The sequence below is a fragment of the Takifugu flavidus genome, chromosome 15, assembly GCF_003711565.1.
Source record: "Takifugu flavidus isolate HTHZ2018 chromosome 15, ASM371156v2, whole genome shotgun sequence".
Taxonomy (NCBI): Eukaryota; Metazoa; Chordata; class Actinopteri; order Tetraodontiformes; family Tetraodontidae; genus Takifugu; species Takifugu flavidus.
Genome location: NC_079534.1, coordinates 8,114,102 through 8,139,241, shown reverse-complemented (window position 1 = coordinate 8,139,241; position 25,140 = coordinate 8,114,102). Strand labels below are relative to the sequence as shown.

The 25,140-nt window shown below is 43.1% G+C and overlaps 1 protein-coding gene across 1 annotated transcript in view; it reads left to right on the top strand.

Moving 5' to 3' along the window:
- Positions 1–7,684: 7,684 nt before the first annotated feature.
- cdh6 (cadherin 6) overlaps positions 7,685–25,140 on the top strand; it is a 50,885-nt gene continuing 33,429 nt past the window's right edge. Inside the window, exon 1 of the mRNA XM_057057542.1 lies at positions 7,685–7,935. The gene's annotated coding sequence lies outside the window, so the exon portion shown is untranslated. The remainder of the gene's footprint in view (positions 7,936–25,140) is intronic.

The window sequence follows — 25,140 nt, the reverse complement described above, 5'->3', positions numbered from 1 at the left end:
GAAAAACAGATTATTTTTCTTTAGAGCAGAGGTGTCAAACTCAAATACCCAGTGGGCCAAAATTCAAAACTGGGATAAAGTCACTGGCCAACATTGATATTCATTGAAAAAACTCCTCCAGCTATAACATGGAACCTTTTGGTATGGACCCAAACTAGTTTTGCTCAACAACTTAACCTGGAACAAGCAAAGCTTAAGACGATACAATATATAATTTATCATTGCACACATGCAAAATCGAAATTCAAATAAAAAAACACATCACTGGCATTCATTTCTTCTCTTTTAAATTTCAACATTAATCTTTTACCATTGTAGGTTAATGTAATGTAAATGTAATGCTTTTTCATCTCTTCTACTTTCTGGCACCTTTGAGTCATTTCAAGGTGTTTGTGCTTGTCTTGGTGTTGCGTTTTATAGTGTAATCTGTTGTTGCTCTCCTTGTAATGCACATTAGCTCCACATACAAGACAGACAGGTCTGTCTTTTACATATCTAAACAGATATTCTGCCTCCTACCTGTTCTGTTATTTTCTGCCTTTCTTTTAATCATTTTTCAGAGGGGTACTGCCAGAATTAGCATTAGCATATAAGGTTGCTATGACTACTTCCTCTCTCTTGGTGGTTGGCAAGCCACATATTGATGCGTTACCACCACCAACTGATGTAGAGTGGATTTTCACACCAAAACACCAGCAGAGCATTCTGGTTTAAGCGATAATACTGGCGGGTCAGCACTAATAGTCAATTGGTATGGCTTCGCGGGCCAAATATAACTACATTGCGGGCCAAATTTGGCCCACGGGCCAGAGTGAGACACCGATGCTTTAGAGGCTCTATGAATTGTCTGTTACATGTGAAGTTTGCTCAGTTTCTCATATTCTGTCTTGGATTCTGTCTTACATGTTGCCTTCCCTCACATCAGGCAAAAGAGAGGTGATTGATAAATAGGGTGTTGTTTTTGCATTAATGTATTAGAAAAGAAATTACATAAACAGGATAGGAAATTTGCTTTGCAATCCACTTGTAGTATGATTTTCATTCTTTGGGAGGATCTTCCTGAGGCATGTACAGCATCCTTTAACACAAATGTGCAACCATGTGCTAGCTTTTATTATCGGTGACTGCCAGTCATGTGTTGATTTTTTTCAAGCCGGTGTGGAATATCCTGGTTCGTGTTTGTCCAATACAAAAATTGTGTAGGAGGGTAAAGAGAGTATACATAACAGATCAATCGCAGTTATCTGTACTGCAACAGTGTGAAGCGCATGGATGGGAAGTGCAAATTCATCCAGAGTTGGTCAATGCAGAGGGCATTTAAGAGTTAGAGCCCTTGACTGCTACAAGTGTTACAATGGCCGAATGGAAGCACTCTGGACATGAATGTGTGGACCTCAATAAATGCACACGCCCACCTCCTCCCCCACTCCAACACCTGCTTTCTCCAAATGGTGAACTGACCAGAACACAGACAGGATTTGTCGGACTGAGTCAGAATTTGTTGCTGCTTTATATGGGCATTATTTTGTGAAAGTCACTACCCCGAATGTGTGCGTGTGCACACACACACACAAACAGGCATACACACAAGCACACACATAAAACATTGTTTAATTATGATGTCTGTAGATGTAGTAAGCCCAACAGAGTGACAATTAATAAAAAAGGGAGTGTTGTGGAGATATAACACAAGAAATACCGTGCGAACAAACCTGCGTGGCCAACATCCTGGCTCACTGACCCCCTTGATCTTATTGGCCGTGTGCTTCAGTTTCATGAAATCTATTCATTGCACAGAGCACAATTCATGGCATCTTTTCAAAGACTGTGAGAAGTCCCAAACTCCCTAATGAAAAATTCTTGAGCCAGAACATGAGTGAAAACAAGAGTGTGCACACACTAGAGAGGAAGGGTCACATCCTGCGTGTTGAGCCAATTGTTAGTCCCATCTCAATGTTGGAAATGTTTCCTGAAGGTCTGATGTTGGTCTGGCTGACCGTCTTGATTTTATTTTTACTGAAGGATTTTAGTATGAGATGGGCTTTACAATAAATTCTCATAATTCAAATAAGCAGAGCTTTAGTCAAAAGTTTCCTGAATAATAAGCTATGAATTTTTGATGCTGTAATGTTTCCTAAACACATCTCAACCTTGATCACGGCTTGTCTATATTTATTTTACATTATCTATTATTTTGCCTTTGAAAGCAGCAAAGGCTGACTCAAGAACAGCTCCACATTGAGGCCACAGGAAATATTTCAAGCTATACTCCTCATTGCTACATTGCATTCCAAAAAAAAAAAGCCCAATCTGAATCTTAACATGCATGGAAAAAGGCCACAAGTCACAGTTAGACTAGAAAACAAGAGAATGAATCAAGCGCTACAACCTAAGAAAAGACAGCAACGTGACTGGAAATGCAATGGCTATTGACTTTCCTGGGTATTATCCACAGGAAAACATTAACAGCTCAGATAAATGGGACTAAATGGGCCAATCGAAACATCTGTCTCACAGCAGCTGAATAATTAAGAAGTGATTGTTTCCATTATGAACTTTAAACATGTATTTGTACTTGCAAAATGATGGCACCTAGTGCACTCAAACACATGTTGTTGTTTGCTTGTTTGTTTGTGTTTATTTGTGGGTAGTTAGGTAAACACACTTGGTAATTGCATTTTCCTTTGCTAAGAAATCTAAAAATTAGAGCACAAAAAAGACACAGGTATCAGACATTAAGTTATCACATTGAAGTTAGGTGAAGGAGAGGGACAACACAAAAACAATGACAGAGGAGGATAGCAAACAATCCAAACATGAAACTAAACCCAATCCTGAATAAAAGAAATGGACTGCCATGACACAGGCTTCATCTTTAGGTCTCCATGGTGACTATGCAGCTCCATTCTGTCCAGCAGCTGCCAAAACTTGCTCACTTATCTACCAGTAAAGAAACACAGCAGCTAGGCCCCATCCTGGCTGCCCTGCACCTCTCCATTTTATAATTGATTCCAGGACTTTACTGATCACCCTTGGAACACTTCTTGCTCTGGTCCCATGTTAAATGACAGAGTTCTTGGTCTTTTCTGAGCTGGTCCGCAGCCCGGGACCCTCAGTAGGATCTTTCTAATTTTTTCTGAACTCAAGGTTAATTAAAGACTTAAGGTGATAAGGCTTTTACCTTCAGGGCCCCTCCACTTTACAGTGATCAAGCTGCCAAGGTCAGTGAATTATTTTCAGACTGTTCTTTAATCCAATTTCTAGACTCAGGACTTTATGCCATTTTGATTGTGCTTTTTGGACCTTTTACATTTCTTATTGTTGATTTATTATTGTTGGCTTGTTTCTTTACTGCCTAGTAGCTAGTTTTTGGATTTAGCTGTTGGTTTAGCTGCTTTAAAATCAGAGATTATTGTAAAATATATGGTTGTTGTTTTTATTGGTTGTATTCAGCATGTCCCCTTCTGACAGGTGATGGTTTCATTGTGTGTAAAGCTCAGGGCGGTACCAGACAAAGTGTCATTGTTTGATGAGCTGGCAGTGAGAACGTGTCGGCCTGTCACAGCGCCACAGAGGTGTCCTTACACAACACTGTCAGGTGTTACTTTGACAGGGACTCGTGTTCAATGCCAGAGCCCTGAGCACCACCTACATGTCCCACTGAGGATTCACATGTTGTCTTCTAACTGTAACATGCAAGAAACATGTCATTGGACTGTAGCCGATGGGATTTCAGAAAAGCCTGCTGACAAAAGCTGGGAGAGGGTGGGCAACAGAATAATAGAATAGAGTTTGAGCGAACACTGCACTGTCACTGCCAGAATTTCTGAGACACTGTTGAGAAGGTATGAGGAAGAGGCCTCAACATCATATTGTGTTGCCAAGAAAGTGACAGTCGGCTCGCATCACTATGGCTCCAACTACTGAGTAGGAGCCATTGTGATCAATGTGTTGTTGAGGTTTACCTTTATTTATAAGTTCAGATCTTCAGCTTCTTCTAACATTACAGCGTATTGATCTGCTGTCAGTTTCAACAGTTGTGCCACTATTCCCATTTCTCACAGCCCAACAGTGGCCAGAAATCTACGGTTGAGTTGAAGAAATTGGTTGAGTCAACAGCTCCATGACAGTGATGCATATTACAGCATCAATACTTGGTATCCATAAACTATGTAAGCATTTTCAATTCTGAACCCTACAAACCTGATTCAACAAGACTTGGACAATGGTAATATCTGACTCTTTATCCAGACTTTAGATTTCAGGGTGATGGAGGCCACTGTGAACTCTTCAGTGCAGCAGAAGAGTTTTTGGAATCTCCTCCTCCTCTGTGCCTGGATAAAATCCTCCCTCTGAGCTCTGGAACCAGTTCTTTAGACCTCACACTTTGGTTTTTACTCTGATATTGTTAGATGAGACCGTAGCTTGTGTGTATTTCTAAATCATTTCCTATTAATGGATTTTTGGTGGACGTGAAAAACGTGAAAAAGTTAAATGGCCTGAGAGCTTTCTGAGTGCAACATAAGACTTCCATGGAAAACCTATTCAATGTTGATGGTGGGATGTGATGCTTTTGTGAAGGAAAGTCCATTTTTGTGTTCCCTTGGAGACAAAACATCACCCTTTTCTTGGCTACAAGCTTAACAATGTTCACATGGTAACTTATTTGTATCCACAACCTAGTATCTAATGGATTTTGTTTGCAGTTTGGCTTGAAGGAACTGGCAGTCAATCAGTCATTTTGTCCTCTGATTTCCATGCTCTGACTGCATTTGTCACATCATACTCCAAAAAAAACAATGTAAGGACAGAACTCAGATCAAAAAGTACTTGTTCCAAATATCTGTTGACACAGAACATTTCACACATTAACATCCCACGTTGGTTACACTGGGGTTTGCTTCCATGGGCAGGAATTATGCTTACAATGAAAACACAAAACTCTGATGCTCTGTTCTGCTGAAAGTGCCTGGAAGTGTTGTGCAAAGTTACATACATACAGATGGGTGCTGTTATCTGCAGTTATTGGCAGCATGACAGTCCCTTCATTTTGAAATCTGTTTATAACAAGCTGATTGTATAAATCATTGATGGGATCATTTTTATATAAGATAATTCATCAGTGACTCCATCCATCCATCCATCCATCCATCCACTACCGCTTATCCGGGGTCGGGTCACGGGGGCAGCAGCCTAAGGAGAGAAGCCCAGACTTCCATCTCCCCAGCTACCTCCTCCAGCTCATCCGGAGGGATCCCCAGGCGTTCCCAGGCCAGTCGAGAGACATAGTCTCTCCAACGTGTCCTGGGTCTCCCCGGGGGTCTCCTACCGGAGGGACATGCCCTGAACACCTCACCAGGGAGGCGTCCAGGGGGCATCCTGACTAGATGCCCAAGCCACCCCATCTGGCTCCTCTCAACGCGGAGGAGCAGCGACTCTACTCCGAGCTCCTCCCGGATGGCAGAGCTTCTCACCCTATCTCTAAGGGAGAGCCCAGCCACCCTACGGAGGAAGCTCATTTCAGCCGCTTGTACCTGTGATCTTGTTCTTTCGGTCATTACCCAAAGCTCATGACCATAGGTGAGGGTAGGAACAAAGATCGACCGGTAAATCGAGAGCTTCGCCTTTCGGCTCAGCTCTCTCTTCACCACAACGGACCGGTGCAGAGTCCGCATTACTGCGGATGCCGCACCGATCCGCCTGTCGATCTCCCGCTCCATTCTTCCCTCACTCGTGAACAAGACCCCGAGGTACTTGAACTCCTCCACTTGGGGCAGGATCTCCTCCTTGACCCGGAGAAGGCACTCCACTTTTTTCCAGTCGAGAACTATGGCCTCGGATTTGGAGGTGCTGATTTTCATCCCAGCCGCTTCACATGCGGCGGCCAACCGATCCAGTGATAGTTGGAGGTCACGGGCCGATGACGCCAACAGGACCACATCATCTGCAAAAAGCAGAGACCCGATCCTGAGGTCACCAAACCGGATCCCCTCAACACCATGACTGCACCTAGAAATTCTGTCCATAAAAATTATGAACAGAATCGGTGACAAAGGGCAGCCCTGGAGGAGACCAACCCTCACCGGAAACGAGTTCGACTTACTGCCAGCAATTCGGACCAAACTCTGGCACAGGGAGCGGGCGGCCCGTATCAGCGGGCTCGACACCCCATACTCTCGGAGGACCCCCCACAGGACCCCCCCGAGGGACACGGTCGAATGCCTTCTCCAAGTCCACAAAACACATGTGGACTGGTTGGGCAAACTCCCATGCACCCTCGAAGACCCTGCTGAGGGTGTAGAGCTGGTCCACTGTTCCACGCCCAGGACGAAAACCACATTGCTCCTCCTGAATCCGAGGTTCGACTATCCGGCGGACCCTCCTCTCCAGTACCCCTGAATAGACCTTACCAGGGAGGCTGAGGAGTGTGATCCCCCTATAGTTGGAACACACCCTCCGGTCCCCCTTCTTAAAAAGAGGGACTACCACCCCGGTCTGCCAATCCAGCGGCACTGCCCCCGATGTCCACGTGATGTTGCAGAGTTGAGTCAACCACGACAGCCCTACAACATCTAGAGCCTTAAGGAACTCTGGGCGGATCTCATCCCCCCGCGGGGCCTTGCCACCGAGGAGTTTTTTGACTACCTCGGCAACTTCAGCCCCGGAGATATGAGAGCCCATCTCCAGGTCCCCGGGCCCTACTTCCACACTGGAAGGCGTGTTGGTGGGATTGAGGAGGTCCTCGAAGTATTCCTTCCACCGATCCACAACATCCCGAGTTGAGGTCAACAGCACACCATCACCACTATACACAGTGTTGACAGTGCACTGCTTCCCCCTCCTCAGACGCCGGATGGTGGTCCAGAACCATCAGTGACTCATTTGCTCAAAAATTATTCAAAAGGATTGGAGTAATTGTATACTTTGATAGATGTGGAACTGCACACTGACCTTAGGACAGTTTGAAGATCTGTCATTACAAATGATTATGCATTGTGCTGAAGGGGTTTTAGAAGTTCAGCATGAGTTTAAATTTAAGGCAAACGTTAAATTGCAGATCTGTCTTATTAACCTCAATTGCAGCTACCAAAGCCCAGAGAGTGGTACCAAAACACAAAATGTGTCTTCACTTTCTACTGATTTCAGGATTCCAAACATCTCATAAGCAATGAGTGAAGATGATTAGCTGTGAATGGTGAAGCAGAAGTGCCTCCATTATCCAGGAGGAGCCATTATTCTGAAAAAGGTCATTTGGTATGATTATTCAACACGGTGACAGCAAAACTTAAATATTTCCTGGTATATTCCCTATTATGTTCCCTGGTCGAGCCACTGGTGGGCCGACGGCCGCATCACTTCCTGTGGAGACAAATGAGGGACAGCATGGAGTCCAGATGTAAAAAATACATTTTATAAAAGTAACAGAGCTGTCATTTTACAGTGGTGAACAACAGCAATTACTTTAATTTTTGAGGTAGCAATTAAAATTGTGAAGTGCAGCATGAAGCAGAAAATCCACTTTCCCACCTATCTTCATCTCTTCCATTGTTTTGTTTTTTTTCCGGCTCCCACTGTCGCCCCCTGCTGAACTTTAAACTCAACGCAAGTTTGAAGCGCCGGGATCTTCTTTAAAACTCCACCGATATTTGTAGGGTATTTAGTTTGCAGTCGGGAAGAGAGAAAGGCGGCGAATTCCTTTAATTGACAATTTCACTGTGAAGTCCAACCAGCAGCGGTTCCAGTTTGTTGAAAAGAAACAGAACGGGGGTTACTATGGAGTGAGGGAGAGAGAAAGAGAGATAGTGTGTGTGTGTGTGTTTGTGTGTGTGTAAGAGAGAGAGGGAACGATAGCGTGAGAGAGAGGGAGAGCGCGCGCTAGGGGGACAGAGATCTGGCAGCAGTCCGTCTTTAGGGCTCCATCCTCGGTGCGCCGCGGTAAGTGGTTCTGCTTTCTCCTCGTCGGTTTCAGTGTCATCAGAGCGGCTTTGGGTGGAAATTTTCCCCACAAATGTCAATGGGTATTTCCTCACCCCCGCATTTAAAAATTTCTGCTTAGATTTGTTGGTTTCTTGCGTGTGCTTTTGTACATGTACTTAAATGATGTGCTCAAATTGGAATCTGGTGCGGCGCGGCATGGTGGTCGCTGACGGCACATGGACCCACTTTCATGTCAAATGTGAGAAATAATGTGAGGTTTTTAACTAACTTTTATTCTATAAGGGATGCTTTTCTATTATCTATCACTAAGTAAAGGTGTTTCCTAGTTCGGTCTGAAAGTTCCAAGGTTCACTCACGCGTAAATTAGAACGCAAAACTTTGACGTAAATAATTACATATTAGCATAACTAAGTGTTTTGTCTTGTCCATTTAAATATTTATATTGTTTTTTTAAATAAAAGAATACACTGATCATTTATTTATTTCAATGTTGTAGATTTTATATTTTAATTATCTTTAATTATCTCTTAATTATCTTGTGACCGGGATTCTGAAGGAACATCACAGCCTTGCCGTCAAATATGGCAAATATGGCATTTATGAATCAGAGCTGTTCAAAGTGAAATGGTTTCATTTGATAAACCTTGAAACATCAACAGCATTGTACGGTTTTTCTTTGCCCCTGTTGTGATTTAATCTGGGGAGGGACAGAGAGATCTGAATCATGACGCTTCTTCTCTGTTTCTGCCTTTGACTCCATCTTAGACCCTCCACAGTTACATCTGAGACATCTGACACTTTATTCTGCTGATCTGGATGAGGATTCTTCTGTAAGATTGAGTTCATTTACGTGGATCCCATTAGAGGGCTTGATCGCTCACAAGAGTCAGCAAAACAGGCTAATCTTTGTGGGCTTTAATTTGGTTAAAGTCGGCAACATCTGGCCACTTGTGTAGCAACAGTTTTTTAATTAAATGCAAAACTAAATTGTATTTTAATCCTGTTTTGTACAATTGGTATTGAGTTGTGATGATGGATTTGTGATATACTGTAGCTTTGTGAGAATTAGCGGTTAAAGTAGTTTTCGTAGGTATTCATTTTTTATGTATGGTTCAGTATAATCTCATGTAACAAAATCCCTTCCATAACAGCAGCATTTGTAAAACTCTTCTGTTCTTGTTGCACTGACAATTAGAAATTGAAGAATTAAGTGAAGAGGCAATGTAGTTATCTTTTCTTGGCATGTTTCATCCACATTTTCACAATGAAATCTTCTTCATTTTAATGAAAATGCACCTGCAGTAAACTGGCTTTGTTCTAAATGATGATTTTAAGATGAAATCTTTCGTCCTTTTTAAAGCTGTGACACTTGTTTGCCCCTCAGTGGGTGGAGTGGTGTCTTTGTCTGGCTTGGTGATGGAAAATATTTGGCTTTTTGTGTCCCAGCACATGTTGAGCGCACTGTATTTCCGCCTGCTTTTGTGTTGATAGGTTTGATTTTTGTTGGAAAGTGTGAGGTATTTGTGAGGCATAGAAACAAACAAGAGTGTGAATTTATTGGTGTTTCTGGTTGTTGTGCTGCTCTCTAACTGATTCTTGAAAGTATGTTAGTTAAAATTTGAGAAGGGGCCTCAGATAAATGCTCATTTCTTCTGATGTGTTAATTGTTTTCATTAGTACATCGTCAAATATATTTTAATTATTTTAATCACAGCAAACCTCCCTTAACCACTAAAACATCAGGACCAAACCAGGACCACTTCTTTTCATAGCCTCAGCTAATTCAGACTAATTCTACCCACCCCCTATTGAGACCCACTGATTTATACCTTGAATGATTTGGGGATTTCCCAGCATGCCTGGCAAGATTCTAGAATCTATTGGCATATATCGTCCATGTTAGGAGGTGTGAGTCAGTCCTCACAGTCATTTCTCAGTGGCTCAGCTATGACTTTACAGCAGCCACTTAATTAACAACCATTCAGCATTGAGATATCGGAAGTGTAACTCAACTTTTCACCTGATTAAAGGTTCCCATCTACTGATCCCAGTGCATGCGAATTCAAAACATTCTTCTGATTTTGGTCTGCCCTCCACGGTGTCTCCACTGGGGACAGAGGAAGAACTTCTAGATCATGGTTTCTACATGTATCAGTATATATCAGCGTGGCTAATTTCACTTCTTCAACCACAATAGAGCACTTTGTTTCCTTGAGCTGAGCCTGCAGAAAAACACAGCCTCTGGGGGCATTCCAGGGTGGTCATAACCCTAAAGCCATGATCCTTTAACTGTCTTTAATCCAAAACTAATCAGAATGTGTGAATGGCAGGCTTTGTTGGGAATGGGAGCTGACAGAACTGTAGAACAGGGCCAGAACTTTTTAAAAGATTGCTTCCAAAAGAGGTTTTTCAGGTTTCACCCCTAACCATTGGCTTTTAGATTTTTGTCAGGGGCTCTTTGGTTCCAACAGCAAACCTTCTGTGACAACCAATCGAAACTGTATTGTTGCTCATAGAACCAAAACTTTTTTCTTAAGACCTTGATGGTTGTTTTTGTTGTTAGAAAACCTTTTTATGTCAACAGAAGAGTTCCTTCAGGAAATGATTATCAATCTTTTTTTCAAGTTTTTTAAATCTAGTTTCTTTATCAAAATTGTATGGAAATATTCAGTGATTTTTCTCTCCGGTAATTAAATGTCGCCCTCTGAAGAAATCTAAAAATATGTTCCATGTGCCAACTGGAAAGAAAAACCCACCAAACCCCTTTGTGGTTTAATTTAGCAGCTTTATTTTCAAGAGTACAGCATACACCAGGGCAAATAAACACTTCAACAAAAATCATTTTCAACAAAAGCTCTTTATCTAAAAGATGGCAAAAAAGAACCTTTTCAGGTAAATTCCTGTGCTCAGACTTTTTCCAGTTCACAATCAGTGAAAAATATTATTAAAAAGGAAAAGAATAAAAAACTTTCTCAATGATCGTAAAGATATAAATGTGGCTTTAATCAAGCACCAGGGAGATGTTTACAGACAACCCCAACACCAATAAAGTCAGCCACCTTTGCTCTTGCATTTGGTTCAATCGTGCAGCCTGTGGACATCTGAACAGTCCAGAGTTCTCAGACGGAACCTGGATCAAGAACAAGTCATTATTTGCACACAATTGCTGCAGAAAACAGGGTGCAATCAGAGAGAACAAGGTGTCGTTTGTCCTTCTCTTTGTTCAGGGTGAGAGCCTGACAGTCCCACCACACTGGGGGCAAAGGTTCTTTCTTTCCTTTGAAGAAGGGAGGAATGAAGACATAAAAGCATGTAATCCTCTGGATCACAGAGAAAAACTCAGAGCATCTATTTGACTGTGTCGTTCCAAATCAGGGCTTGGGAAAAACACCTACTGTGCTTATTAAGCTGGCAGAGCAGAGTTTGGGATGAAAATGCTGATTTTTTTTTTATACAGTGTATGCAGAGGCAGCAGTTTCACTTAAACAAATAAGATCAGCACCTGTCAGCTTCAATGTAAAGATGCGACTTGTTCCAAATTTACTTAAACAAATGGAAATCCAGGCAACAATATATGTTATATCGAAGAACATTCAGAAAAATGAATGATATTCCCATTTATGTAATTTATACTGAACCAGTTCTGGGGTTGGAATTTTTCATTTAAACTATAATGGTTTGGGATTTACTTTGCTGCAAACTGGGATGAAAGACTTTGGGGATTATGTTCAGAATGCTTTATCAGCAAAAATGGAGCACAAAGAATTGATTGAAATAGAAGCCATCTAATCATCAATCTTTTTTGGCAAAGCTTTCCTTGTCTTTAGAAGTGTTGGATTATGTTTAAATCATTAAATGTTTCCACCTTCATAATCAGTTATTTGCAATTTGTATTTTCTTTCTTTAGTTTAGCTACTTTCTCTTGGTGTCTTGAAAACATCAACATTTTCCTTTTATTCAGAAGAGGAGTGCTTAGTGAGCTGTACTATATATATTGGCAGAAGCTTCCATTGTAACCAAGAATACAAGTATGGTTTATAGATGTTTCCACATGATGATAGACTACAGAATTTTAAAGTAACTCTTGGTGAAATACCTGCAACTATTAGCCAAGTTATTGCGATGCGATGACGTGATGGTTAATCAGTGGAATGCTAAACTGCTAAAAGATCTGAGGTTCACACTGATATCTGTACGATGGGTCTTGGGAAATCATATAATCTACTCAGTCCTTGTTTTCTCGAGTGTGAGACTGTATTACAGTGAAACAAAACAGAAATGTCTCGCTGACACTGGGCACAGAGAAGTACAGGATGAGTTAATTTAGCTCTAGATAGACTTCACTTGCTGGTGTGGGAGTAAACACTGTTTTTTGACTATGATTGCTTCATTTAACAAGTCTAAACGAATAATTTTGCTTTGGATGCTGCTGGTCTGGGATGACTTGCTTTCTCTTTCAAGCTCAGTTTTAAAAATATATATATTATTCAGCATGTTTGATTTGTAGAAGCTGTGCAAACGAAGCCCTGAAACTTTACTGTGTGCTAATTGTGTTGACTTAGGAAACAGCCCCGACAATAGCCTTTGTATTCATGTGTGGTGGAGTGTGATAACACTCAGTCGGTCCAGGTGCATCATCAGCATCACTAATTTGATTAATGGAATGATTTCTATCACTTTTCAAGGCAAAGCACTTTCTGACCTGGGAAATTTACTGATGCAACCAGGTCTGCTTTTGTAACTCCTTCTCCAGGAATGTGAATAATTACCCAGGATACCTTGAGCCTTGAGCCAACCATACCAGTCAGCCTCCACCAGCGGTTCATATTGTAACTTTGGTTGACAGCAGATATCAAACAGGCAACTAGCACATGGAGGAGAAGCTGGGATCAACAAAGTAGCTTTGCTACGAAACTGCTGTTTATTCATGCACTTCAACATTTTTGGCTCAGCCGTACCTCCACTGAGGCCAAGATAACATTAGGATAATTCCCGAACTTCATCAAAGCCAGGAAAGTATCTTCTGTTTTGTCATCGCGTACATAATGTACTCCTAAATAGCAAACAGAAATATAAAATGTACCATTAACTTATACAATCAAGAGAAACAAATCACTAAAAATATGTTTCAAAGGATCTGAAAAAGTGATTTTGCTTGAGGTCACCTGATTCCTTTCGGTCTTACATTTTTAGTCAGTAATTATATCATTGTTGTAAGCCTGAAACCAAACCATAATGTGTGTGTGCCAAAATATACAAATCAAATGCAATATTGAAACAAACCAAACACTTTCTAAATCATAATTACAGACACCAACAGCAATAAAACACCAGTTACCTTATTATTAGAGAATTATTCAAGAGTTGTTATGTTTTGCATCTTGACTAGTGGCACGGTAACTTTTTGGTTTACATTTAACAATTTTTTGGTTTATTAATCATGCACGGTTATCTATTCATTTTTCATTTTGTTTAATTGCGATTATTTGTCTTTTGACATGGTCAGTAAAAAAGTAAAAGTGTAGTTCACCTTTTGGCAGGAGTCTTTAGAAGAATTATTATAAATTGCTTGTTAATGTCCTCACATTCAGGCAGAAAGCAGACTTTAATTCAACTTCTGCCATAACAAGGTTCAGAAAATCCGATATCTTCAATCAATTTTTTATTATTTTGTTAAATATTTTGCTCTTTTTCTTTAAATGCATCTAATAGTATAGCCAGCAAATCACAGGGAAGGGGACGATATTGTTAAAAGAGATATTTTGAAGTGGCTGATCGTGATAGTGTAGGATTATGAACTCCTGACTGTATGCAGACAGCCAAACATGATGGAATCAATCAAGTAGAAGACTGATGACTGCATGTTTACTGACATCAGGAGGGAAAAAATGCTCACTGACGATCCCGCGTTAGCTGGCATCCTGCTTGTTTGGCTGAAAAACTTGTCGTCAGATTTTGTCTGTATTAATTGGATGGGTGAAGGAAGAGCAGGAGCATGACAAAGCCAGTGTGTTGGGATCTGAGAAACATAGCATGCTGGTGGTGCTTGCTGGGTTTTGTAGGGTGTTTGGGCAGTACAACAGGGTAAAGACATGAGTTTCTATTCATTTTCTGACATGTCTGAATGTCATAGAAGGTTTCAAGTGGCAGGCATGGAGCACCCAGATTACCATCCAAAACCAGATTAACAGCTTTCATCCCAAATTAGTAGCTGGTGAATAGATTGGGAAACAAATCACTGCAGGGAAGATGGGTTTAATTGATATTGAATGTTATCAGAAAATATTTTAGCTTTGTATCCCTAATGAGCATTGAAAACATCTTACATAATCATAGTTGACATTACACGAAATCTGGCTTCATATTAAGTGCCTTCACTTCCATTCAGCCCCGACTGAGTATGAATACTTCATATATATATATATATATGATATTCATATATATTGATGGAACATTTGGATTTGACACCAAAACAAGTGGCAGACTAGTTTGACGGTGTGATGAGGGGCTTCTGCTCATCAGACTCAACTGAACCACTTACAAAGAGGATTGAACCTGTGTAAGATTAAGAAAGAAGTACTTGGACTCCCTGTAGTGAAGAGGAGGTTTTATTTTCCAGAAGAGCCTGAAGAGGCAAAGTCAGGAAATTAAAGTAGATTACAGGATGATGCTATAAATGTTCATCTCAACGGGTGACTCTCCTCAAAACAAGCTGGCTTCCTTCTGAGTGTTTTCTCATTGTTCCACCACATCCTTAAACACTTACATGTAAACACGCTGGTTTACATGAGACCTTGTTTGCTCATTTGCATAGTAAAGACCTGGAGCATTCCAGAGCTGACTGACAACAGCTCCATCACTGCCACTGCGGGTCCTCCTGCTGTTTTCTGGGCTCTGTGGCTGCCATAAAACTTGATCTCTCATCATAAAACACAACAGTGAATGAAAGATATGTATATACACACACAAACACACACACACACACGCAAACAAAGGTTCAGTGTGGTCGCTGTAAAATGAATTGGTGTATTTTCATGTTATCTGCAGGAGGTTGTTGGCCCTCTAAGGCTGGAACAATGGCAAATATAACAACAAATTGGAAAAACAAAAGACACATTGATATTATTTTAACAGCAGTACGTAGAGCAGCGTTGTAGAAATACTATCCATCCATCCATCCATCCATCCATCCATCCATCCATCCTCTACCGCTTATCCGGGGTCGGGTCGCGGGGGCAGCAGCCTAAGAAGAGAAGCCCAGACTTCCCTTTCCCCAGCTACTTCTTCCAGCTCATCCGGGGGGATCCCCAGGCGTTCCCAGGTGTTGCCGGGGGTCTCCTACCGGAGGGACATGCCCTGTACACCTCACCAGGGAGGCGCCCAGAGGGCATCCTAAGTAGGTGCCCAAGCCACCTCATCTGGCTCCTCTCAATGCGAAGGAGCAGTGGCTGTACTCCGAGCTCCTCCCGGATGGCAGAGCTTCTCACCCTATCTCTAAGGGAGAGCCCAGCCACCCTACGGAGGAAGCTCATTTCGGCCGCTTGTACCCGTGATCTTGTTCTTTCGGTCATGACCCAAAGCTCATGACCATAGGTGAGGGTAGAAACGAAGATCGACCAGTAAATCGAGAGCTTCGCCTTTTGGCTCAGCTCTCTCTTCACCACTATGGATCCGCCTGTTAATCTCCTGCTCCATTCTTCCCTCACTCATGAACAAGACCCCGAGGTACTTGAACTCCTCCACTTGGGGTAGGATCTCCTCCTTGACCCTGAGAAGGCACTCCACCTTTTTCCGGTTGAGAACCATGGCCTCGGATTTGGAGGTGCTGATTTTCATCCCAGCCGCTTCACATGCGGCGGCGAACCGATCCAGTGATCGTTGGAGGTCACGGGCTGATGACGCCAACAGGACCACATCATCTGCAAAAAGCAGAGATCCAATCCTGAGGTCACCAAACCGGACCCCCTCAACACCATGACACCTAGAAATTCTGTCCATCAGTGACAAAGGGCAGCCCTGGCGGAGACCAACCCCCACCGGAAACGAGTGCGACTTACTGCCAGCAATGCGGACCAAACTCTGACACCGATCGTACAGGGAGCGGACGGCCCGTATCAGGGGGCCCGGCACCCCATACTCTCGGAGAACCCCCCACAGGACCCCCCGAGGGACACGGTCGAATGCCTTCTCCAAGTCCACAAAACACATGTGGACTGGTTGGGCAAACTCTCATGCACCCTCGAAGACCCTGCTGAGTGTGTAGAGCTGGTCCACTGTTCCACGCCCAGGACGAAAACCACATTGTTCCCCCTGAATCCGAGGTTCGACGATCTGGCGGACCCTTCTCTCCAGTACCCCTGAATAGACCTTACCAAGGAGGCTGAGGGTTTTGATCCTCCTATAGTTGGAACACACCCTCCGGTCCCCCTTCTTAAAAAGAGGGACTACCATCCCGGTCTGCCAATCCAGTGGCACCACCCCCGATGTCCACGCGATGTTGCAGAGTCGGCTCAACCACGACAGCCCTACAACATCTAGAGCCTTAAGGAACTCTGGGCGGATCTCATCCACCCCCGGGGCCTTGCCACCGAGGAGTTTTTTGACTACCTCGGCAACTTCAGCCCCGGAGATATGAGAGCCTGTCCTCAGGTCCCCAGGCTCTACTTCCTCACTGGAAGGCATGTTGGTGGGATTGAGGAAGTCCTCGAAGTATTCCTTCCACCGATCCACAACATCCCGAGTTGAGGTCAACAGCACACCATCACCACTATACAGTCCCCCTCCTCAGATGCCGGATGGTTGTCCAGAACCTTTTCAAGGCCGTCCGAAAGTGGCTTTCCATGGCCTCACCGAACTCTTCCCATGCCCGGGTTTTTGCCTCGGCAACAGCCGTAGCTGCACTCCGCTTGGCCTGCCGGTACCTATCTGCTTCCTCAGGAGTCCCACAGGCCAGTAAGGCCCGATACGACTCCTTCTTCAGCCTGACGGTATCCCTCACCTCTGGTGTCCACCAACGGGTTCGGGCATTGCCGCCACAACAGGCACCAACCACCTTGCGGCCACAGCACCGGTCAGCTGCCTCAACAATGGAGGCACGTAACATGGTCCACTCGGACTCAATGTCCCCCGCCTCCCCCGGGACATAGTCAAAGCTCTCCCGGAGATGTGAGTTGAAGCTCCTTCTGACAGGAGACTCTGCCAGGCGTTCCTAGCACACCCTCACAATACATTTGGGTCTGCCGGGTCTGTCCGGCATCCTTCCCCACCATCGGAGCCAACTCACCACCAGGTGGTGATCAGTTGACAGCTCCGCCCCTCTCTTCACCCGAGTGTCCAGAACACGCGGCCGCAGATCAGATGATACGACCACAAAGTCGATCATCGATCTGCGGCCTAAGGCGTCCTTGTGCCAAGTGCACATGTGGACACCTTTATGCCTGAACAAGGTGTTTGTTATGGACAATCTAAGACGAGCACGGAAGTCCAATAACAGAACACCATTCGGGTTCAGATCAGGGGGGCCTTCCCAATCACACCTCTCAAGGTCACACTGTCCTTGCCAACGTGAGCATTGAAGTCACCCAGGAGGACGAGGGAGCCCCCAGAAGGAGCACTCTCCAGCACTCCCTCTAAGGACTCCAAAAAGGGTGGATACGCTGAACTGCTGTTTGGACCATAGGCACAAGCAACAGTCAGGATCCATCCCCCCACCTGAAGGCGAAGGGAGGCTACCCTCTCATCCACCGGGGTAAACTCCAATATACAGGCACTAATCTGGGGAGCAACGAGAATTGCCACTCCTGCCCTCCGCCTCTCACCATCGGCAACTCCAGAGTGGTAGAGAGTCCAACCCCTCTCGAGAAGACTGGTTCTAGAGCCCTTGCTGTGCGCCGAGGTGAGGCCAACTATGTCTAGTCAGAACTTCTCAACCTCGCGCACCAGCTCAGGCTCCTTTCCCACCAGAGAGGTGACATTCCATGTCCCTAGAGCCAGTTTATGCAGCCGGGGATCAGACCGCCAAGGTCCCTGCCTTCGGCCGCTACCCAAAACACAATGCACCCGACCCCCTTGGCCCCTTCTGCAGGTGGTGAGCCCACGGGAAGGGGGTCCCATGTTGGCTCTTCTGGCTGTGCCCGGCCAGACTCCATGGGCAGAGGTCCGGCCACCAGGCGCTCGCCAACGTGCCCCACCCCCAGGCCTGGCTCCAGGAGGGGGCCCCGGGAACCCGCATCCGGGCAAGGGAAACTTGGCACCAATGTTGTTTATCATCATTAGGGGGTCATGGGCTATGCTTTGTCTGATCCCTCACCTAGGACCTGTTTGCCATGGGTGGCCATACCAGGGGCATAAAGCCCCAGACAAATGAGCTCCTAGGATCATTGGGACACGCAAACCCCTCCACCACGGTAAGGTGGTAGCCCAGGAGGGGCGTAGAAATACTAATATGTACCAAATTTATCTTGACTACACCAACTGTTGAAATTATAGCTGAACGCCGTCTTATTGATTCATGTTATATTTGTTTAACGTGATCAACAAGTTCAGGCTCTTGCTTCTGTAAAGTGTCTTAACATGATTGATTCTGTATTAAGATGCTTGTTAATATTGAGTCTAATAGCTGATCAACTTAACATTTCAAAAAGCAAAACTCCTTTTCCAAAATTGCTGCAATGATGGCCCAAAGTGTTGCGATACTTTGATATTAATTGTGATATTTCTCGTCTCTTAGTAGTCCCTCTGATTTTTTTTTCAGTCCACTTACATCTCAGTGTTCTTGCTGTCTAATCAAAATCTTTTACAATGTGCCGTGACATTTCAATATTTTCAGAAGGATGTTTTTCTGAATAAAACAACTGCTGTGCCACCATCCGTGCTGCAGCTGTAGTTGCATGTGTATATCATTATCATCTTTTTGATGATATAGCTGAAAGTACAAGTCATAGTTATAAAACTGGACTTGCCGGACAAAATATAAGAAAAGATAAGTTTCATTAAGATTAATAGATGCTCTCCCCCCAGATAATGTATCTACAAAGGAGATGATTGTGAACAGACAGCCTCCTCCTGCTCTCTGGAGTCTGCTGCTGTGTGATAAAAAAAACTATTCCTGATGTGTCAGGTCTCTCATCTTCCTCAGTCCTGCTGATGCAGCCTCTTTCCTCCTCAAGCCCTCACTGATGGTTACGTAACTGTGTAAATCCTAAAGAGCCATCTGCTACCAACAACATGCTCCCTCACTAATTGTTCTTGATGAACATGGCAACAGTCACAATACTGGAGAACACACACACACACACACACACAAACACATACACACACACAAAGCCTCAAATATCTCTATCTTCGTCATGCCTTTCATAGACATACTGCATTGCTCAGTCTCCTACCATAACCTAAACTATCCCAACTAACCCATTATCCTAAACTTAACTGAACCCAATTCTAATCTTGACCTTGAAAACATTTCTTAACCCTTAAACAGTTCTTCCAAGGTATCAGGACAAGTAAAATCTATCTATCTGTCCGCCCGCCCGTCCGTCCGTCCGTCCATCCATCCATCCATCCATCCATCCATCCATCCATCCAGAGCAGATTCCACTGGTGAGATTTCAGTTAATGCTTCATAATTAGGCCCATAGATTGGTTTAATACTCTTTTCCAAGTTCAGCACCAACAAATCCCGCTATCTGTTGCCAAATCCAAGCTGTGGATCACAACCAAACATTGCAGAAAAAGCAACAGTTTCTTCTGACTGATGCTGGGTCAGTTTGTGCCGAGGAGTTCTGCTGATTTGTATTGTGTAAACGCTACATTTTAGTTTCTATCAAAAAGTACAAAAAAGAACTAGAAATCTTTCTCTCATTTTCTCGCTCTAGCACACATGTGTGCACACGCAGACACACATGCACACACTCTTCAAAATCTATTATCTCCCCTTTGTTCAGATTAAAGCTGCTCAGGTTGTCAGGGGGATTAGGCTGGTTGGGACATTGTAATTGCTCAGAATGGGTCAACCACATCGTGCACGCGTGCTTGTGTGTGTGTTATGGGGGTCAGGCATAAGGGTAAGGATTACACGACCTTGCCATGTACATGTCCTATTGTTTGTTTTGTCAATTCCTGTCACCCGTTGCACTCCACTAAAAGCATTCTTGTAAAAGCACTCCAGCTGGATAATGCACAAGAGCTTTAGATTAAAGGCTTCATGTAGTTTAGTTTAAATCTAAGATATTACAGAATTGAATATTCTTTCAAATTACAACACTGTACACAAATACATTTGTATGCAAGTAGTAGAGAAGGATGTTGAGGTTCTATTGATACTAATAGTTTTTCTATATGAAGTAGAGATGCTAAACACAGGAGATGTCAGGAGCATCCTCTCCTTACTTAAAGATAAGCCATCAGTGCCAGCTGACTGACTGTACTTACTAGCCCTGCTGGCACATTGTGAGTGAGAGCATCGACCAGTTCAGTGATTCCTAAAATGCAGAGTGACCCCCAAAAATCAGTCCTAACCCTGTCATAGCAAAACAGATCCCTTGGGTGGACAGAGGACACTCACTAATTTCACTAAGGCCAGGATTAGAAAAGTTGATTTAATGTTTTTGAGCCTAATCATGATCATCCCACTTTGGAAACATTATATTTTATGGTTTCAGTTAATTTAGTAGAAAACATAAACCAGGCTGACAACGAACAAGTTGCAACATTTTGTTTTGCACTGGAAAACTGTTGTCTCAACTGAAATGTGCAACCCTACAGACACGCAGCTTCTTTTAAGCACACATTAAATACACATAAATTCCAGCATCACTGTCTCATCACGATGTCTAGAGAAACCCCAGATGCACAGACAAAACTATCGTTTTGTCCTTTATGTCTACATCCTGTGAATATAAATATTTTCACTCAGTAATTATTTTCTATATTATCATATTACTGTAGCTTTTTTCCGAAACTTGATGAGGGATTTGCCTCTTACTTCAAAAATTAAAACAAAATTATATCATTACATCCAGAAACATGTTCACCTGACAGGCCTCTGTCACCCCAACGGGTCATGACTGCCTCTCCTCTCCTCTCCTCTCCTCTCCTCTCCTCTCCTCTCCTCTCCTCTCCTCTCCTCTCCTCTCCTCTCCTCCACCTGTCCTCCACCTGTCCTCCAACCTTCTCCTCCCTCTCTACCCAGCTGGCCATCTGCAGGATGGTCCCCCTACATGAGCCTGGTCCTGCTCACGGTTTCTTCCTGTTCAGGGAGAGTTTTTCCTTGCCACTATTGCTTGTTGGTCGGTCAGGCCCTGGGATTCTGTAAAGCACCTAGAAACAATTTTGATTGTAACAGACACTATATAAATAAAGACTGATTGATTGATTGATTGATTACATATATAGTTGTATCATTTTATCATCATATCAATGTAACCGGTGTAATTAGTTAAATAATATAACAATAGTTAGGATTCTGGGCCAGTATTATTGCTTATTTGAACGGTGATAGACATAATCTGCATGTTTTTTGTTTTTTTTGTGCAGCATCTTTGTTCTCCTACAAAAATATCATGGGACCACATGGGTGAATCTAATATGGACCAGGAGGAGTTGCTGATCTTTGCTGCAGGGCTTGGGCAGCTCATTGTCATTGTTTTTGCTTTTTCTCCTTAGAACTAAAGTGTTGACTTGGAGCTCTTTGTTGTGTTTTGAAGCATCAGTGAGTAGGCTGGTGATAATAGCAGTCTTGATCACAGTTGGAGTTTTGAGACCAGAGAGAGTATAAACTGCAATGGCCCTAGATCTGTGTGTGTGTGTGTGTGCGTGCGTGCGTGCGTGCGTGCATGTGTGTGCAAAATGTGGATCTGTATTTACAGTACATTTTTACAAGGCTCCATAAAGCCTCACTTGGCAGAGAACCTTATTTTTATTCAGGGTCAGTGTTTACTTTTTGTTAATTCAAGTCTCTTATTCCCATACTTGTGCTCTTTCGACTGCTCATTCACACAACATGACACACACACACAGACAGTCAATAGCAGATCAATATGGCCATAAATAAGTGGCAGTGGACATCATCCCCTGTTTGGATTGCGGAGCAGTGGAGGCTCACTTCTCATGGGGAGAGATGTAATGTGATGTAATTTGCCCTTTGGCAGCCATATTGTAGGTCATTGGTTCATGTGCAATGATAAATGTCAGCGGCTGAAAATATTTCAACATTTGACTTTTCCATCTTAACAAATATCCAGACTGAAGGTCCTTATTTCACAGAGACACATCTTCAAATGCAGCCTTGTTCTGTTTTATGTACCGTTTTGACTGTTTCTCTTTTTTCTAATTTACATCTAAGTGCAAAAAGGTGTGACATTAAATCCAGAGATCCTTCATTCTGAATATTTTAAAACATAACTGAATTAGGAAAACAACTGTGTGCTGATTCTGGACTGAAGTCAGTTAATTACAGTGCTACTACTGTAGTGTCAGTGACTTAGAAGAGAGTGACTTATATGGGTCACAAAAAGGAAAAGTTGTTTTAAAAGTTTTCTATTTTTGTTGTGAAAAGTCTAAAGTCAAGGTGCAAGTTCACTTTCTCATTTATGGTTTATTCATAATGAGGCTTGATTCTGCCAAAGCTCGGGGACTGGACAGGATTTATGTGTGCGTGCGTGCGTGCGTGCGTGCGTGCGTGCGTGCGTGCGTGCGTGCGTGTGACTGTTGGGGGACTGGACAGGGAGTGGATGCTGTTGGCTGCTTTCAGATGACTGCTCTGGTCTGATGTGAAAGTGTAGCTTGTACTTGTCAGCCTCTGTCTCTTTCCCTTTTTCTCTCTTTCTCTCTCTCTCTCTCTCTCTCACACACACACATGCTGCTCTGCGGCTGAAATTGTCTTTTTCACCTCTAATTAGTCCTTTGGGAATTCTCTGGTCTGGGCGACTGTCTGCGGAGTGGTGCCTTGCACAGCAGGTGATGACAGGCACAGTGATTGCCATGTGAAGATCATGAACATTTGATGCAGAAGAGAGCTTCTGCAGGTAGTCTGTCTGCTACTCTGACTTACACACATCGATGAATCCTGAGTGCCTCCACCTGTCATACCATCTCATACGGGCTGTCTAATTGCACTACTGTAAAAAGGTCGTCCACGGTAAACTGTACTGCTTCGGCCTCCGGTGTGTCCCACAGGCTCGCAAAGGTCTGATACACACCCATCTGAGTATTCTTCTTCTTGTATTTGCTGTGCACTTGTTTATCTTATTAGTTGATTTGAAAGATAAGGTTACTGCATGTCACCAGCTTAGCATTCACTTACTATCCACCGCAGAGTTTACGGGTTTAGTTATGAATGTGTGATTGATTCTACACAAATCAGACAAGAGGTTATTGTTACTACAACATGCTGTCCTTGCACGATCTCAGGGAAAATCGATGCGGGTCTTTCCAGCAGTTTGAAAGGATTTTTGCGGCATTTTCTCCTGGGTCAAATGACCATGCCAGTGACCTTGGAAATTTGTGTCTTGTCTTGCCTGCAAAATGAAGGGCATCCAGTGCCGTAAATGTACCTGGCTGTCACGTTTGGATATTGTCACTGGGCAGCCTTTCAACAACCTGTCATTGTTGAAGCTGCAGCGCTGTGAGAGCTGCTCATTCTGATCTAAAAATGATCAAAATTTTGGATGACTTTCATAAGGTTTTCCTGTTGAGCTCCCCCAAAAATGATCTCTGAAGGGCAGAATTTTTCTCTCTCCATGTTTTAGAATCAAATGTGTCACTACATGATTTTTAATGGATGAACATACGTGAATTTCATCATGTAGCTCAACGACATCCCAACAATCGGGGAATACTGATATAAACTGCACATGTGCAAGAGTATATATGTACAACTTGTGTAACGATATAGCAAACTTCGTGTTATTATTACTGATAGCACGGTGGCAAGATCACAAGATACACTAGCTGCTCAACAAAGTGTGAAAAAAAAATGCTGACGTATGAGGGAGAGGCAAAAATATGCAACTCTCAGTGGGAGGTCGGACAATATGAAAATTCCCAAATGGCGAAAACCTTGCACATTAATGTGCAAGCGGTGTATGTTTCTCTGGTCCTGTCTGGTCCATTACCGCCACCTATTGGCTTGATTTGTATGACAACATGTTGGTGGTCTGCGGATATCAAAAAAACATCAAGTAAACAGGGCTTCTGTCTCTCTCTTTATGCACACACAAATACTTGCAGAGCTACATGCACATTTGAGAAAATAACATAATTAGCAAACTTTAGTCGCTTAAAAGTGTAAAAGTTGACAACATAAAAAAATCCAAGATATTTTCTCATATTTGTTTTATAAATTCAAATGTCTCAAATTATGCTTGATTATAAAATATCAATTGAAACCCAGCATTGCTTTATTTTGTCAACAGTGAGGAAATTGAAAGGAGCAAACTGAATTCTGAACAGAAGCCTGTATTCACTTGTGGTACAGACTGCTGTAAGACAGGCACAGTGATGCTTTAAGGAGTATTTTGGTAATTTGAGTCAAACTCTGAGGCTCATTAAAATAACTTTAAAAAACTATGTAAAACTGTTATGGGACATTAAATATAATACTGCTGCAGAAAGACTTGAAAAGAAAAACCCCAAAAAACAGAGTGAAGGCACCCAGCTGGGAATCTCTCCATTTTATAACTTTTAATTCACAGCTTTTTGCAGAGCACTATTTCATTAGAATGAGCGGTAAGAAGAATAAGGTGGTAGAAATGAATGTAAAGGAGTCTTACTTTGAAATTAAAAGCTACACATGGTTGAAGTAAGATCCACTCTTTCCATAAGAGAAATGAAAAAGACTGAGCTGTATGTCCTGCAAGCAGAACATTTACCTGCAGAAATCTCTGTTGGACTCTTGAGCTGAAATCTTAATATGAACTGATGGACTGGTTCATCCTTCATCTTCCTCTGGAGGAGAAAATAACTATATAACAAGGGGTGAAGGATAGAAAGAGGAGTAGAAGAAACACATCACATATGCAGCTGCATCAGGTGTAGCACTGTTCATGATTCTTTTACTGCAAACCCAATATACAGTATACATACACACACACACACACACACACACATATATATATAAGTCCAAACAAACATAGAAGTACAAGGTGTGTGTGTGTGTGTGCGTGCGTGCGTGTGCGTGCGTGTGCGTGCGTGCGTGCGTCA